This window comes from Nasonia vitripennis, chromosome 5 (genome assembly GCF_009193385.2).
Source record: "Nasonia vitripennis strain AsymCx chromosome 5, Nvit_psr_1.1, whole genome shotgun sequence".
Taxonomy (NCBI): domain Eukaryota; kingdom Metazoa; phylum Arthropoda; class Insecta; order Hymenoptera; family Pteromalidae; genus Nasonia; species Nasonia vitripennis.
In genome coordinates, this window is record NC_045761.1 from 718,929 (window position 1) to 734,719 (window position 15,791).

The 15,791-nt window shown below is 53.3% G+C and overlaps 1 protein-coding gene across 4 annotated transcripts in view; it reads right to left on the reverse strand.

Annotated features, from left to right (window-relative positions):
* The window catches only part of LOC103315329, a 200,480-nt gene that overhangs the window by 158,994 nt on the left and 25,695 nt on the right, over positions 1–15,791 (reverse strand). For all 4 annotated transcript variants that reach the window (XR_004227929.1, XR_004227930.2, XR_004227927.1 and 1 more), the window contains exon 5: positions 12,702–12,760. The gene's annotated coding sequence lies outside the window, so the exon portion shown is untranslated. The remainder of the gene's footprint in view (positions 1–12,701; positions 12,761–15,791) is intronic.

The window sequence follows — 15,791 nt, forward strand, 5'->3', positions numbered from 1 at the left end:
AATTTTGTTTATTAAGTGTGCAACTTTCCACCTTAACCTTTTGTCTTACGGGTCAATTTCATCATTGCCGGCAGCTGTTAACGGAATTATCGGCTTCGCATACTTCAGCCCCGCGAGGCATTTCCGCGAGAAATGCGCTATAATTTTACATTACGCCTCGGAGAGCTGTACACGCGCGCGGCGAACGTGAATCACTCCGAGAGCGAGAGAGCAGCGCTCACTGTCATTCAAATTTACGCATCTATTATTCATTTCAAACAGAAACTTCTACGTTACTCACTTCGAGCCTCGCATGATTTGTGCCCCGAGCTACCGCGCGCGGCCGTGCCTCGGAGGTGTAAAAAATGCTTACTCTCCGCGCTAAGCCTTTTTACCGGAGCATACGAATGCATATTCCTCGCGCGTCGAAGATCTTAATATTCCGACCGCAACAGGTTATGCCATTATGCGTTCTCCGAGGTATTCGGGAATCCAAGCTCTTTATCCTCGTGGAAAAAAGCTACGAGGCGAGAAAAAGCAGAGGTCGATCAGACAAAACATCTCAATAAACACCTGGACTTTACTGCGCGAATATGCATATGAGCGAGTTCCGCGAGTCATCGATTTATAGGCGTACATCGTCGCGGCATCCTCGGACTGTAAATTTTCCGATCCCCTCGGATTTATGTCGGCCAGTCGAAATTAAATCGTCCCGACAATCGAGCGCGTCTCGCTCGATCGGCTCTCGAGAGAAAAACAAACAAGCCGAGAGAGGGGCATCGATTTCGCGCGAAGAAAAAAGCCTCACGCGACACGGACAGCGCGCGAACACTATATTACGGGTTATGCGGATGCTCGACGCGGCTAATTGCGCCGGCGAGCGAGCTTCTGAGCCGAGCGAGATATCCTCCGTCTCTCTCTCTCTCTCTCTCTCTCTCTCTCTCTCTCTCTCTCTCTCTCTCTCTCTCTCTCTCTCTCTCTCTCTCTCTCGCTATCGGCCGGGCAGCAGCTTGCGCGCGAGCTCTCGTCGGCTGGGCCGAATATATATGTGACGTTTATTGTTATTACGTCCGAGAGACCGCTATAATTGAGACATAAAGTTGGGAAGCCTCTCTCGCGCTCGCTTGGAAGTAGAAGCGGACGAGTCCAGCCGGACTCCGCGACTCCGCGATCCCCGCGGGACGTATATTATATGCGCAGCGCTGCAGAAATCGCATTTGGATTCCGACGGTTCTGCTTTCACTTCGACGTTACGCAAAAAGATCGATAATTCTGGCACTAGGTTTGTGGCTCATACATATGCACGAGGCTGCTCTTTTCGAATAGGCCTCAGTGAATTATACGCATTACACGCGATTACTCGCGCGAAGCGCAGTGACGGAAAACTCACACTGACAAATTTCACGGATCGTTTCGATCCGAAAAATATTTTCGAATAACCAGTCAAAATATGAAATTAATAAAACGCAGCGAGAGCCGAAAGAACCGTACGTATTTATCACTTTCGTTCGATTGCCTTAACGGTACGCGCGCGCGCGCGAGGAGAACGCCGATACCGAATTATTAATCTCCGAGGGAAAAAATGTGTATTTCGCCGGGACGCGGAGGAGGAGGTGTCGGTGCGTCCGGTCCACGTTCGTGCGCTCGCGCGCTCGCGTGTGTGTGCACACAGAGGCATAAGCGCACACGAACGCCGCCGACAGCGCATGAATGTTTGAATATCGGAGAGAGAATGCCGTCGGCGTTTGTACGCGTGGAGGGACACAGGTGACTGCGCTACTCGACGCTCGTGGTTTCGGGCGTTAATTCTGATTTATCTTGTTCGCGCTGGTATGTCTCTATTATACGGGCCCGGGAGAGCCAGCCGATATTGATGTGTAAATACAGTTCTTCCGCGCCCGCTCTAACGTCCCGAGAGAGCCGATACATAAAATTACGATTTGTATTTATAAAGATTTTCGAGTCAGGTGTATGTTAGAATTTTATTGAGATAGCGAGAGACGACTTTATTCGCCGCTCAACTTTCCACGGCGCGACTAGTGAAACGCCGGCCAATGTATTGTATTAGCCGGCCTTTCTCCAACTTTTCGTGCTCGGGGCAACGAAAAACTCTATAATACGCGTCACGGCCATCGATGCGGAAGTTACGCGTGTAAAAACTTTGGGAGCTGAAATTCTCATAACTCATCGGACGGAATATTGAAAAATGCAGCTCGCACCGAGAGCGTGAGAGGCAGATCGGAAAGAGTGCACCTGACAGCGAGCCCACGGAGTAGCCCCGCGAGTAGGTTTTAACATTTCTAACGAGCGCGCGACACTTAATATCTCCAAGTCCCACACGGCCCTGGCATTCCTAATAGACCCGTGGGACAGGACAGCCAGTTCTCGTATCATCCACGCGGGCTGCATCCGTTCTTTAAAAAATTTGTCCGCGGCTCTCGCTCTCGTTAACGGCATAATAATGAGGCACTTAAGGGGGTCCGGTCTGCGGCGCTGGCCGAGCTGGTCCCCGAGCCCTTTCAGCCTACGCTCCTGCGCTATACAGGCATAACGCTGCTGCACCCACGGCTCTCTCGAAAATTGAGTCACGTAGCGCCGCGGCTGCGCATACGCAGGAACGTGCGTGCGGCTCCCCGCAGCAGCGCGCGCGCGCGCGTGTGTGAGTAGTATACACACGTGTGAACGTGCTGTACGCGCGGATGACGCTTGACGGATCGCCTCCGTTTCGTTCCTTTCCTTTCGTTTCGTCGCTGCGCGCTCGCTCGGGCCAATGACATGAAAACGACTGCCAGCTCTTTCATCTTCGTCCTCCACGCGTGGAGCCGCGGCTGGAGTTGTGCCTTTTTTCTCGGTTCGCGGCGAGCAGCGCGGCCTTTGAAAGTGCCTCGAATTGCTGCGTAGCTCGCCCCGTTTTCGCGGGACTTTTGAGCGCGACTCGCCGGCCTGGACCGCGATAGCGAGGAATCCTAGCAGCGCGGAAAACGTCAGGTGGGATGCTAATTCGGCCGGCCCTGCAGCGCGGAGACTGTTACTTGCCCGCACGGATGAAAGAGACCGAGAGGTCCCCGCTCGCTTTTCATGCTTCGGCGTCAACGAACGCATCCGTCATTAGTGAGCGGCGGAGGGAGGAGGGGCACTGGGCTTCAGGATTCCCGAGGCTCGCGCGTCAAATGAGACGGAAAGGATTCTACGCGCGGCCATCCAGTGGCAGTCGCGAGAGAGCCCCGTATCTCGGAGAAACGACTGCATCGCGCGCTAAAAATAGCCGTACCGTTTTTTCGGCGACTTTGAAACCGCCGAGAGCTAATCACACGGTCTCGTGACTCTGAGAAATTTTATGTGTCGTTGCCCGCACCACCGCGGACAGCCGGTTTTTCCCGGTAAACAGCTGATTATCCGCGTGATCGATGGCTGCGTTTTTTCGAACCAAACAGCCCGCGCTGGATAGTACGGAGATGATATTCTAATAAGTACGCCGCCGAGAAATTCTCGACCTCAATTTAGCGCGAAACTCCCGCGCGGAAAAAGCGGATCGCACACACGTACGCGAGCGCCGGGAAAACAAACGCGAAAGCGAATTACGGAAGATCTAATATCGCATCGGATGTAAGCTACTTTTTGCGCGAAGCCGGCAGCGCGAAGGAATAATTCGCTAAACGAATTTGGACAATGCAATTATCCCTGGCCTCGGCTGGGGCTGCGCGGCAGCCGCAAGATGGTGCGCGCGCGCGGGGCTAAAAACACGGAACGCTGCTGCAGGCGAATCAAAGAGGGCCGGGGCAAAAAGGCGCCGGCAGAATGCGAGCGGTCGAGCAAGTCGAGTGTCATAAAGCAATTAAGGGAGTAGCTGATAGATGCGAGCGTAATTAATTTTTTTGCCGCCCCGGCGAGAGCGGGCCAAAAGATAGGAAAGCTGGCCACGACTCGCTTTACTTGATTATTCTCCATCGACTCGTGCGTCAAAATTTAAAAGCGCGGGACGCTCCGAGAGGCGAGCAACTCGACAAACAAACTGATGCAGCGTCTTTTTTTCCTCTCGGAATACCGATAAGCTTCCGGAAACCTATCAGAATAACGGGAAAGCCGAGTAAAGACTATCTCAGCTTACGCTAATCTGGTAAATAATGAGGCGCTCTCTTTCCCTCGCTGCAGCTCTCTCCTTCCGGCCTCTCTTTACTCCATCCCGCTCGCGGAATTAGTCGCACTCTCTCTCTCTCTCTCTCTCTCTCTCTCTCTATACATATATATATATATATATATATATATATATATATATATATATATATATATATATATATATCAGGGCGCTTTTTTCCGCTCGCAGCCGCTTCTCGGCCTCCGGCCGCCCCCTCGGCGCGCGCACTGTACTTTGTCATCATTTTATTTTTCGCTCGGTCGTCTCCCCGAGATTCACGAGCTTCCACGACTATTTTATCCGGAGCTTTCCTCCCTATACCTGTACTCGGCGAAATTTGCGTAATGACGCTGGCGGCGCGAGGATTTCAATGAAATGAGAGAACCTTTGGGATTTTTGCCGGATATACGGCGAAAAGCGGCGAATTTCGAGCGGCGAGGGGAAAAATCGACGCCGCGGATGCATACGTGCGATATATCAGATGGGCTGGATATAGATCCGCGAGAGTGTATGAATAAAAATACAGGCGGCGGTCTGTATGCAAATTCTTAATATGCGCGCGGGGTCATACATAGCAAATACGGAGGATGAAAAAGCTCTCGGCTCTGAAATTGAACGATCGGATAAAAAAGGAAGCTCGCGCCGCTCTCCCGAATCCCGCGGCGCTCGCGAGAAATACGCGGCCGCGGAAATAAACGCATTATGCCCTCTCTTGAGAGAGAGAGAGAGAGAGAGAGAGAGAGAGAGAGAGAGCGGGAGCGTGTGCGGCGTGAAATCAGTTCTTGCCTGACAGACAGCCGCGAGTGCGCGCGCCTATGTAATGCATGCGGGAGGAAAGCAGGAAACCCTCGAAAAAGCGAGGATGGCTTCTCTCCTTTGCCGCGAAATATATGCATTGCGCTCGTCGACTCGCGTGTCGATTCCCCGCTATGCGCCGTCTGCTCGTCTCCTCGTCCTCCCCCTGCACACACAGATCGAACGCGCGAGCGGCCAAAGGCGCTTTTGCAAATCGAGTTTCGTGAACATTTTCGCCCCGATTGAGTCGTTACTCTGCCGCGGTCCGAGCGAATGCTCAACGCTCGCTACAAAGAGCTGTCCCCGATGAAAAAGTGTCCTCATTCAGAAGCAACAGCGGGAAGGAGCTCGAAAAGATAAGGGCAAAACGACTCGGCGCATTCGCAGAAAGCGAGATGCCAGCCGTAAAAAGCGAAGGCAAAAACTACGGAGTATAAGGAACGGGATAACGAAGGCGCTGCGCGGCTATTAGAATTGGTCGGTATACATATAGCTTCCGCCTCTTCTTGTCGTTCCGCGCGCTGAATTTTTCGACATGCAAATTTTACAAGGCAGCTCACGCGCCCGCTCGGTCAGTACATTAATTGTGTCCCTACCGGGTGCCGTTTGCGACACCTGCTGCTGCTGCTGCTTGAGGAAAAAAGAGGAAACGACGAGAGACGGCAAAAAAGAAGGTTGCTTTTTCTCGTCGTTCGCTCGCGCCTCGGCCACGTGTGCTCGCGCGGTGTCGGAAAAAAATCGCCGAGAGCTCCTCTGAATAGGAGATCCTTGATTTACCGAGGGGAGACGCACCTGCAGCTGCGCACTTTTCGGAACTGGCTGAGTGTGCTCCGTTTGCAATCACACGCCATAATTCGGCTTTCTCCGAGCTCACAGAAAAGCCATGCAGAGGCTGCGGCTGCGAAGGCGGAGTAGTGTCTGCCCATTAGCCGCGGATTCTCTGTTATAGTCGGAGTAGTAGGCTAAACTAGCTCCTCGTATATGCACAACCTAATTCCTGCTAATTGCCATATAGGCGCTTTGAGGAACGTTGCGTGAAGCTGCGCTGGCGCAGATATGCCCGCAACTCGTGAGAGTCGTATCATATTCCCGCAGCGATAATGCGCCGCATTGAAGTGGCGACCGGTGCTCCGCATTGATTATTTCTGGCCTTTGGCGACTGCTGCGAGCAGCGCGTGCCTTTTCAGCGAAAAATTTCAAAAGATCAAAGCCCAAGAGTGATCCGGCTAACAGCCAGCCCGGAGCGAGAATTTTTGCCGGTTCGAGTGCGTGCGAGTCGAGAGAGAGGACTCTTCTTGACACATTTTTATCGCGCTCCCGCGGTACAATGGGTCTTTAGCGGCATCCTGCATGCAGCAGCCTTTCCCATAGCGAAATAATAATTGCGCGAGATCTGCTTTCCCAATTAGACGATCCGAGACGGCGGAGCGGCGATATAAGCGCGCCGTTGCGATACTGCTCCCGCGCGAAAGAAGTGTAATGCGCAAGTCACGTAGTAGCTCGCCGACGCGAGTTCGAGGTCTCTCAAAAGGCCGGAGAGCACATGCGCGGAAGAAATCTTATCTCCCTATGGGGCTCGTTTATCCTCACCCGCGTCAATTTTTTATTTGTACACTGTAGCCGCTCGCACACGCAAGATTAATAATGCTCTATGAAAAGAGCTGGTTTTCTTTAAAATCCGGTCACGTATCTCAGCCGGGGCATTACTCGTCGCTTGACCGAAATAACGCGCGACTTATGTGCGGTACACGCCGTATTCTGTTTAGCATGCGTGCCAATCATCCATCACGCCTCCGCCGAGACTCCGAGAATTAGAGCGAAAAGATTCCCCAAGTTTTTGGTATTAAAAAATTGCCGGCCCCGGGTTGTTTATTCGCGCGGCAATTAGAATTTCGCGACTTTTTCGAGCGCAGAATAATAAGGCCGCGGAAATTATCCGCAATACTATCGCGCTCGCTAAACGCAGCCTATTTTTTCTGGCTCGCGAGTTCCAGCGCGCGACTGAAAACGGGGAGTTGAGGTAAATATGCGATAAGTTGGCGTCCGCTTATAAATCCAGCAGCGCTCACGGTGACAGGTCACGCAGCTGCAGTCCGTACGTGCGCCCTCGGCTGTGTGTGTGTGTGTGTGTGTGTGTGTGTGTATGTGAGTGCGCAGGAGAGATCGCGCGCAGACAGCGCTACTGGCGTACACGGCGCGGCAGGCAAACTCCCCCTGATAGCTCGAGTCCGCCGACCGCAAGCCCGTAACTCCTTCGACTCTCCCCCGCTGCAATTGATCCGCTAAATAAAGCGACCCTGCCGCATAAACCTCTCACGCGGCAGTGTGTTTGTGTGTATCGCCTGGCCCCGACAAGTGTCGCCCGTTTTGCCTCCGTTTGCCCCGCGGATTTCGGAAGGAGCGGCTCTCCGATCAATTAAAAGTACTGCCAGCCCTTGCACTACTTGAAACACGCCGTTTGCTTTACGACTCGCCCCCGCCCCGGTCTGGCAGTTTCATTCGCTCTAATTGAGTAGTATAAAGGAGGCAAAGCGCCGGCATGAATGCGCGCATACTCGTCTCTTTCAGCGTTCGCAAGGAAATTCCTCGGCTGCTGCAGTAGCGCCGACACTTCCGGCTTGAATTAGGCGCGACTCCGTGCGGAAAAAAGAGCCTTTGAGCGACAAGTTATCCTCGCCACTTCCTTTGCGCGCCGTGCGCACTCTCGTTATTCCGAAGGCGGGTTGCATTCATTTCCTTGCTTCCGAATATGACTGATTTCGAGAGACGCGCGCATTTCAAAGGCCGCCTTATTCTCCGCGGAGCCAATTTGCTCGAATTACACTCTGCTAATGGGAAATTCGTTAATTGAGCGCGCCGGTCATTCCTCCGACTTAATGACGACTCCGCCTCGCTCTCCCGTGAAAAAATTCGCGAGACGTCCCCATCTCCAAATGCCTCTAATTAAAACGTATTGTTTCAAGCGTCCGATCGTCGCGCCATTTCCCGCTGGAATTACAGCCGATCAGTCCGCGCAAGTTTTTCCGACTCGGTGTATCCTATTAAAATTTCAGCAGGACCGGGGCGGGCGGGCGCGTGTTGATCTTGGCCGCTGAATAAATAACGCGTTATCAGCCGTCGTAACGGCGGCGATGATAGTGACTGACATAATATCACATGTAAATACTCATTAGGCCAGGGACGGTGCAGCGAGCCGGCCAATCGATGCGAGTACATTAATTATTATCAAACGACGCGACGCGACGCGTATTTACGCGTATAATGTACGTGCTCGCGCTCGCCCCGGCAAAACAATAGCTCCCGCGCGGATGATAAAAGTGCGCCGGCGGGGCGGCTCGGCATTACATTAATTAATTTTCGCTCGTGTGCGAATATACAGCCGCAAATACGGCCCCGGCGAGCACGCAGCTCTTCCGCGCGTTAATCCGGCGAGTGATGCGACAGTTGGCCGAACGTTTGCGGTCTTTTTGTGCAGCGCCGACCGACGTATTATGATCGATAATGCCGCGCCGCGTTCGCGAGTGCTTTTTCCGAGCTTTCGTAGGCGGGCTCGTCGAACAAATATAAATCGCGCATTATTATTATTGCCGCTGCCGCTGCGGCCGCGCGGGAGCAAGAAGCGTCTGAGCTATTTACGAGGAGCGGCCACATGTCATTTAGGCGGCCCCCGATCGCAGTTTGCATTTTAAATTTCATTTGGAGAATGGCCCCCGCGCGCCGAGTGCGCGTGTATCGATGATGGCGCCGGCCACTGAATGGCCCAATGTGCGTCGGCCTGTCATTGTCCATTATTATAACCGATTTAGCCTATGCTAATGGCCGCCTGTGCGACTACGCCAGCGGCCGGCTGCCTATATGTACCACACACAATGCGCGTTCTTTGTAGTTCGGATTATGGGGTTTTACGCGCGGGGGGAAACGCTCGGCAATCGATTGCCGTTGCGCGCGCGGCGCGCTTGCGTACAGTCCGCAGGTACTTGTCGTTGATTCGCCTGATGAATGGCGGTTTTCGCAATGGATCGTTGAGGCCGTAATGCGCCATCGCCGCTGCGTTTTCAACAACCTGCCCGCACTTATGGAGCTTTTAGAGGGGGAGCCGTATAGCGTAAGATGCAGCTATATTTATGGCGTTTCATTATTTTTGCGTTTTCGAGCTACTGCCATCAGAAGCTCGTAATGGGGGCCAGTGGTTTTTGATCGCGCGACACAATGCTCTACGCGATGTAGCGAAATGTCACTCTTCGGGCGAGCCGCTCTCGTTTTCCCCAGGCTATTATTATCGCGATGCGTACACGCGGCTCCCATCACGAGCTCGGACGGACAGTGCGGTTTGCAGGCTGCCCGACGATATTGAATTCTCCGCGTTCTTTCCCCGGTTTGTATGTAGATTTATGCTAAACAATTCGCGTACGATTACGCCGAAATTTTTACATGACAATGGCCCGCGGCCCGAAAAAAGCTTCGCGCGCAGCATATTTCGCCCGGTGGATAAGCGAAAAAGCAGCGCTACGCGCATCTTACGCGCGCACAATAACAATCATTCGCTCGTGCGATATTATATCCGGAATTCTCTGACAAAGCCGCTGGCCACCCGGCGGGTAGATGAAAAAATTTGTCCCCACACGAGAGCGTTGAGCCTGGATCTCGCCGCGGCCGACATGAAAAACCGTCAATTTATTCAAGTATGCGGCTTTATTATCTGTCTTGCGCACAGAGGGAGAAAAAAATCCAGAAAGGAGGAAAAGTTCCCCGTCATCGGGCAAACGAGTGCGCAAAAAAAGGAGCGAGGCGTGTTTTCCCCTCGCTCGCGCCTCTACCCTCGTTCATTTGCCAGCGCTCTGGTGGATACTCGCATTATCGGCCCATTGACGGCCGCGCGCCGTCACTCATCTATGCGCCTCCGTACAATGTACGCGCGCCGCAAGTCAATCGGAATAACGCGCTCTCGCGCACGTCAACATCGAAATCCCGGAAGGCAGATGTACGCGCGTGTATAATGCGCGCGCGCACGTCCGACGCACTGCGGCGAGAGACCCTCTCCTGCGCGTATACCGGCCGAGCGATAAAAGGGCGGCTTTGTCTCCCCCGTCCGCGTGTCTTAACGAGCGATTGTGCATCTCGCCTGGCCACGGACGCGCAGACCGCGAAGGGCGCGGCCGCGCTCGCTCGCAGATACACCCCTGCGGAGTCGTCCGATTTATCCATCTGCTGCTCCTTCCTTCCCGTGTTTGCCTCATGCCACGGATATGCCATTCGCATTCGAGCTGGCGCGGAGATGCGTGCGCCCGTTAGCTGCTCGAGTCGGGGACAGAGAGGCGGAGAGAAAGGGGCGCTGGAATTTATCGATTGATCCAGCTCTCGCCCGCTGCTTATTAAGCGCCGACTGCGAATTTATAACACCTCTGGGTGTCTCACGCTCGACGCTGGAATGGAAACGGAAAAAGCCGCCGAGCAGGAAGTAGCCGGGGCTCGCTCGCGCAGTTAATAACGCATAGAATCGCGCGCATGGAAAATCGCCGCGCGTATCTCAACTGTCGTCTCCGCGACGCGCGCCGTGAATACGTCTGACTAATAAGGCTCGGAGAGCCGGCTGTCGGCGCGTGTTTCCTATTGTTCGAGGAGCCAGCCGCAGTTGTCGTTATTTACCTATCGGGTGGCATTCAGGAGAAAACTTCTGACGAAACTGTCGAGCCGCTATCTCTCGCGGCTGGCGCTTTTTCGCCGCGCAGCTAGCTCTCGCCGAGTATAAACTCGGCGCCGGGGATAAAAAACGACGCGCAGAGTCGCAGATTAGCCAAGTGCGGGGCGAAGAGTTTTTAAAGGGTTGGCCGCGAGGGGAGATGGAGCCGGGCGATAAAATTGTTCGGCCGGAATGCGCGGGAATTATGAAAAATTTTGCGATTAATTTAAACGGGCCGTGGCCGAGCTTTATCTGCCCGGCTTGCTCGTGAAAAATGCCCCTGCGACACTGATTCGGTCAATTGAAAGAAATAATTTATTCGAGTATTTAATGCCCAGCCCCGGCATTCGAACGGGTTACGCTTGCGCACTTAACATTTAACGAGCGTATGAATAACGTTATTGTTCCGGCGAATCGTGTTTTTTTTGTCGCGAGAGCCGCCCTAAATAATAAAATCATAACTTTGTATATTAATCCCTGTCATCGGCTGTTTTTATTCCGATTCGCCGGTGTATACGACATTACAGGCTTAAATTATACGTAGCTGATAAAACCGTTCAATAAAACAAACGCGTGTGCTCGGCGCGGCTTTATTTCGTTCATTGGCTTTTGCGGTATTATCGATGTTTGCTCATATTTTCAAGAAAAAAACACTGCTGGGGATCCCATTATTTAAAATCACCAGTCAAAGATCGAAAGTAGATTTCGCAGCGGTCGAGCAATATGAAATCGAGCCAAATCGGTTTTCGATACCGTAGCAAATGTTCTCGCAGTCGTATTATCGGCATTAGCTCTGCGCCAGCCTCGCCGAAATGGCGGAGAACCATAAATACATAGTTGGGAATTCGGAGTGGCCAATAAATAAAAAGCTCCCGCAGCGGCAACAATAAGCCATCAGCGGGGCACAATATCGCAGCAGCGGCCGAAATGAAATTTTCAGTTCGGAAAGATTATCGCGCACAGCCTCTCGCGAATCTCCCGGGCGGAATACGCATCCTCCGGGCCAGGGAAGCAAGTCTTTCCCCGGCGGCGGCGTCGGCGGCGCTCGCTCAGTCACTCGCTCAAGAGCAGTAATCTCATATCCGCCGACGCGAGCATGAAAAATTGAAAAGCTCGCGTAAAAATTGCACTCGAAGGAAATTTTTCTAGTCTGGCTGCTCGAGTTGCAGCGTGCGTATATAGCGCGGGGAAAGATGAAGCCACGAAGATAGACGAGAGCCGGCTATAGGTATATCGAAAGCGGGGCAACCCTCCGCAGGAGTTTCACCGAGAGAACATCTGTTCGATCACCGGAAGTACTAGTTGGGTTAGTTTAGTCGCTGATCGAGTTAGTGTAGTTAGAGCGAGAGAGAGAGGGGTAGAGTCGAAGCTGGATGACAAATAGCAGATGAGCCATCGGGATTCCGCGCACGTAGCTAGTGACTCTCTCGCTCTCCCGCTCTCTCTCTCTCTCTCTCTCTCTCTCTCTCTCTCTCTCTCTCTCTCTCTCTCTCTCTCTCTCTCTCTCTCTCTCTCTACTCTCTCTTTCGGGCTATACCTTTGCCAAACGTAACCTTCCAGCCGCCCAAGCCGAACCCTCAAGGGTGATTTAATGCTCCCGTTTGATCCGATATTCTTTATAAAGTTTAGCCTCTCTATCTCTTTCTGGCCTTCGCGATCCTTTTCCTCGTTTTCTCCTCTCTTCTTTGGCGCGGCTGGCGGCTTTTCAGCGCCGCCGGCGTACCTGATGGAAAGTTTTCTGGACGCGAAAGATGCTTTTACGAATCCCTTTACATTTGATTCTATGGCGGGGCGCGAGTCTTGCTATTACTTGGCTTTCCGGCCTCGACTAAATGAGAATCCTTTATTCGGCTTTTCCGTCGACGCGCTCCTCCCGACTCCCGACGAGCTTTTATAACAAGTGTATGGCTTTTGTGTGGAGCGAGGCTCGAGCCGATCGCGCAGCCGGGCGGACAATTTAAAACGAGATTGGAGGCTTCTTTTATCGGGCAAAGCTCTCGAGTTTTGATGGATCTTTGTCGATGCGCAGTCTCCTCCGGCAGCGGGCTTTGGGATTACACTGATCCTCCGAATGTCCAACCTTCGATTTTTACAATAATGCGATAAACTCACCTGTGCGTTTAGGAGCGAAGACCTCCGGTGCCGAGCGCAGCACTTTTCCAGGATTATATCTGAAACAGAAATTAAATTTTGTAGATTTTAATAAAAGCCAAGAAGGCGGCTATTTCAAGAATCGCGCGGAGCAAATTAAAATTCTGCCTCTAAATTGGTTCCGGCCGCGGCCCGATTTTTTTTCTTTTTTTATCACGCTGCAGATAAGTCGGCCCCCTGCCGAGGCAGCGAGGGAAACACGTTATTCTCTTTTACGGCCAGCGTATGTAAACTCGCGAGGGATTTGCATGGAAACAATTTTTTTTATTCGCGCGTCCCAGTGCCGAGTCAGCGCAGTGCAGCGGAACTGCGCACCGGATGCAAAACACCGAGTCGACCCGCGTTGCATCGCCCGAGCCCAGACTGCGCTCGAGTCGGAAAGATTGAGACGTTGCTCCTCATTGATTCATCATCATCCACGCGATCGAATAACCATTCCAGCGCAAGTTTTCGATCCCGCGGATGCAAAAGTGCGCCGAAGGAGGGCGGCAACTTTTCACCGCCCCGGGGCCGGATTGTTCTCAACTCGGCGGCCCTTACGCAATCACGGAATTGAATCTGGAAAATCCCGGAGGCGAGTCCCGAAAAAGATTTTCTCTCGCGGCAATGCCGCGCTCTCAGGCCGCAAACAATTTTCGCCAGACGCGCTCGCTTTGTGTCTTTTGTTGTCCCCAAAGGCTGTGCGCGCCGCCCCAGCCCCGCGATCGCTTTTTACCTCGACGAAAGAAAATACAACCTGGAAGGAGCTGCGGTATGGAGGCATTGTTTTTCTTTATTTAGCCGACGTCTAGACGTCTCGGATGCGGGAGACGAGTAGCCGGGGAGAAAATGAGAGAAACCGCGTGGTCCGGGCTTATTACAGGGGATGCTCCGCGAGGAAGCTGGATCATCTGCGACGCGAGACACCTAATCGGGCTTAATTAAACGATATTGTATAAGTGACTCGAGCTCGCGGTGATGCCTCCTTTCGCACGTCGACGTCGACGTTTTACTCGACTTTATACGCGCGTCTGTGCTGCAGAGAGCAGCGGCGCAATCAATGAGCCGCGAGTTGGAAAAAAGCGCCGGCATACGTCGCTAGCTCGCTCTTGCTGCATTTTCTTATTATACTAATTTAAAAGCCTCGCCGCCGAGAAAAGAGGGCAAAAAGAGCAAGAGCCAGAGGAGAAGGTAAATTGCGTTCGCGCTTATTCACCAGTCGACTCGTTTACCCCCGCAGGAATGTCCTTATAAACGAGGACGGATTGTCGCGAGAAGAAATAATTCAACGGCGCTTTAATTAATACGTATATACTGCACGCCGGGAAAAAGTCAATTTACCTGCGCGTTATTGCATCGCGCGCGGTCGCTGCAGGTATGTAGACCTGCGCGCGGCTGGTCGATACTTTGAATCGGCCGGCTGCATACGGGTACACACACACACACACACACATTGTGCACGCATCGCGACTTTCCTCTGCTTCTTTTTCATCCCTCTCTCGCACGCTGTCCTTCGCATCGCGAAAATAGAGAGAGAGGGACGGAGAGCTGCTCTTGTACAGCCATTAACGTCTTTCACGGGGCTCCGCGCGTGCGTGCACGTATGCAGCGAGAGAGAGAGAGAGAGAGAGAGAGAGAGAGAGAGAGAGAGAGAGAGAGAGAGAGAGAGAGAGAGAGACGGAGCGAGCAGAACAGAAGAAACGGATGTACAGGACAGGCGGACTCGGCATGCGTGACAGTGACACATATAGGCGGCAAAGCAAACAATGCATCGCTCGAGGGCGCCTTAATTACATGGCGGCGGCGGGCTTTTTCCTTTTGCGCGCGCGAGCCGGAGCTGAGCTATACTTTTCGACTGCGCAGCTCTTTCTCTCTCGCGGCTCGCTGCATGCGACAAGAGTCGTCAGCTCGCGGAACGCAACGAAGGACACGGGCAGAGGAAGAAGAAGAAGAAAAGGAGGCACGACGGGCGTTAGTCCTTTTATACATGCATGCAAGCGTGAGTTCGCCGGCCTCTTCTTTCTTGACCCCTTCCTCTATTTGGCTATCAATCTCGGAGCCGCGCTCGCGACTCCTCTCGGAAAGCCTCTGAAATCCCGAGATCGATGCGGGCAGACAATTAAACGGCGGCAGCAGCAGCCGCATCCGAATTAATTAAGCTTATTAGCGGCTCCGATCATTATTCCGCCGGGGGAGAGAGCGTGGCGGACTTTTTGCAGGGCGCGGTATGCGAGCGACGATGACGGGCCTCGCGAGCCTCGAGTTCCGCAGGCTATTAAGGCGGCGCGGGCCCAAAAGATCCGCGCTGCGAGAGCCAACTTTTTCGCGGCCGCCGCGCGTGACGATTTACGAGCGCCGGGAGCTGCGAGGGTGGAAAAAAAGACGGACCAACTCGGCCGGGCATAATCTGCCGTAATGTGGCGGCGATGCGCCTCCGAATGCTCGACTTTTTTCTACCTGCGAAGTGAGCGCGATTCCCGTCTTTTTTACCGCAATTACCGAGCGATTTCGGAAGCTTTAATGCGTCGACGAAGCGTCGCCTGCAGTTGTCGATGATTCCACGAGTCGACACCGCCGGGGAATCGGATTACCCCCCCCCCCCCCCCCCCCGCAATCGGACTCCACGAAGTTATCGTACGTCCCCAAAAGACGGCTGTCCATAAAACCGCGTTGAATATGCGCGATGGATGCTCTCCGGGAACTCGTCGTCGCTGCGTAAAAATTAAAATAACGGTAACAACCCGCGGCGCGCGAGACTCCAGCGACCAGATCCGGAGAGGGAGAAGTGCAACGCGCCGCAGCGGTACATTAGGAAATTCGTAAAGAATTACGACGAGATATTCTACTCTCCGCAGGCTCGCGCTGCTGCGGCCCCCGTCGCCGTGTATTCCGGGCACGTAGGATAAAGTCTGGTAAGTGGGAACGCGCTCGAATAAGAATTCGCGAATAATTTTCCAGAGCGCGCGGCGGCAGCCAAGAGAGAGAGAGAGAGAGAGAGAGAGAGAGCCGTCGAGACGACGTGGCTATCTTATAATTACTGGCGAGAGGGCTGGAATGTAAATGTCCCGGGGA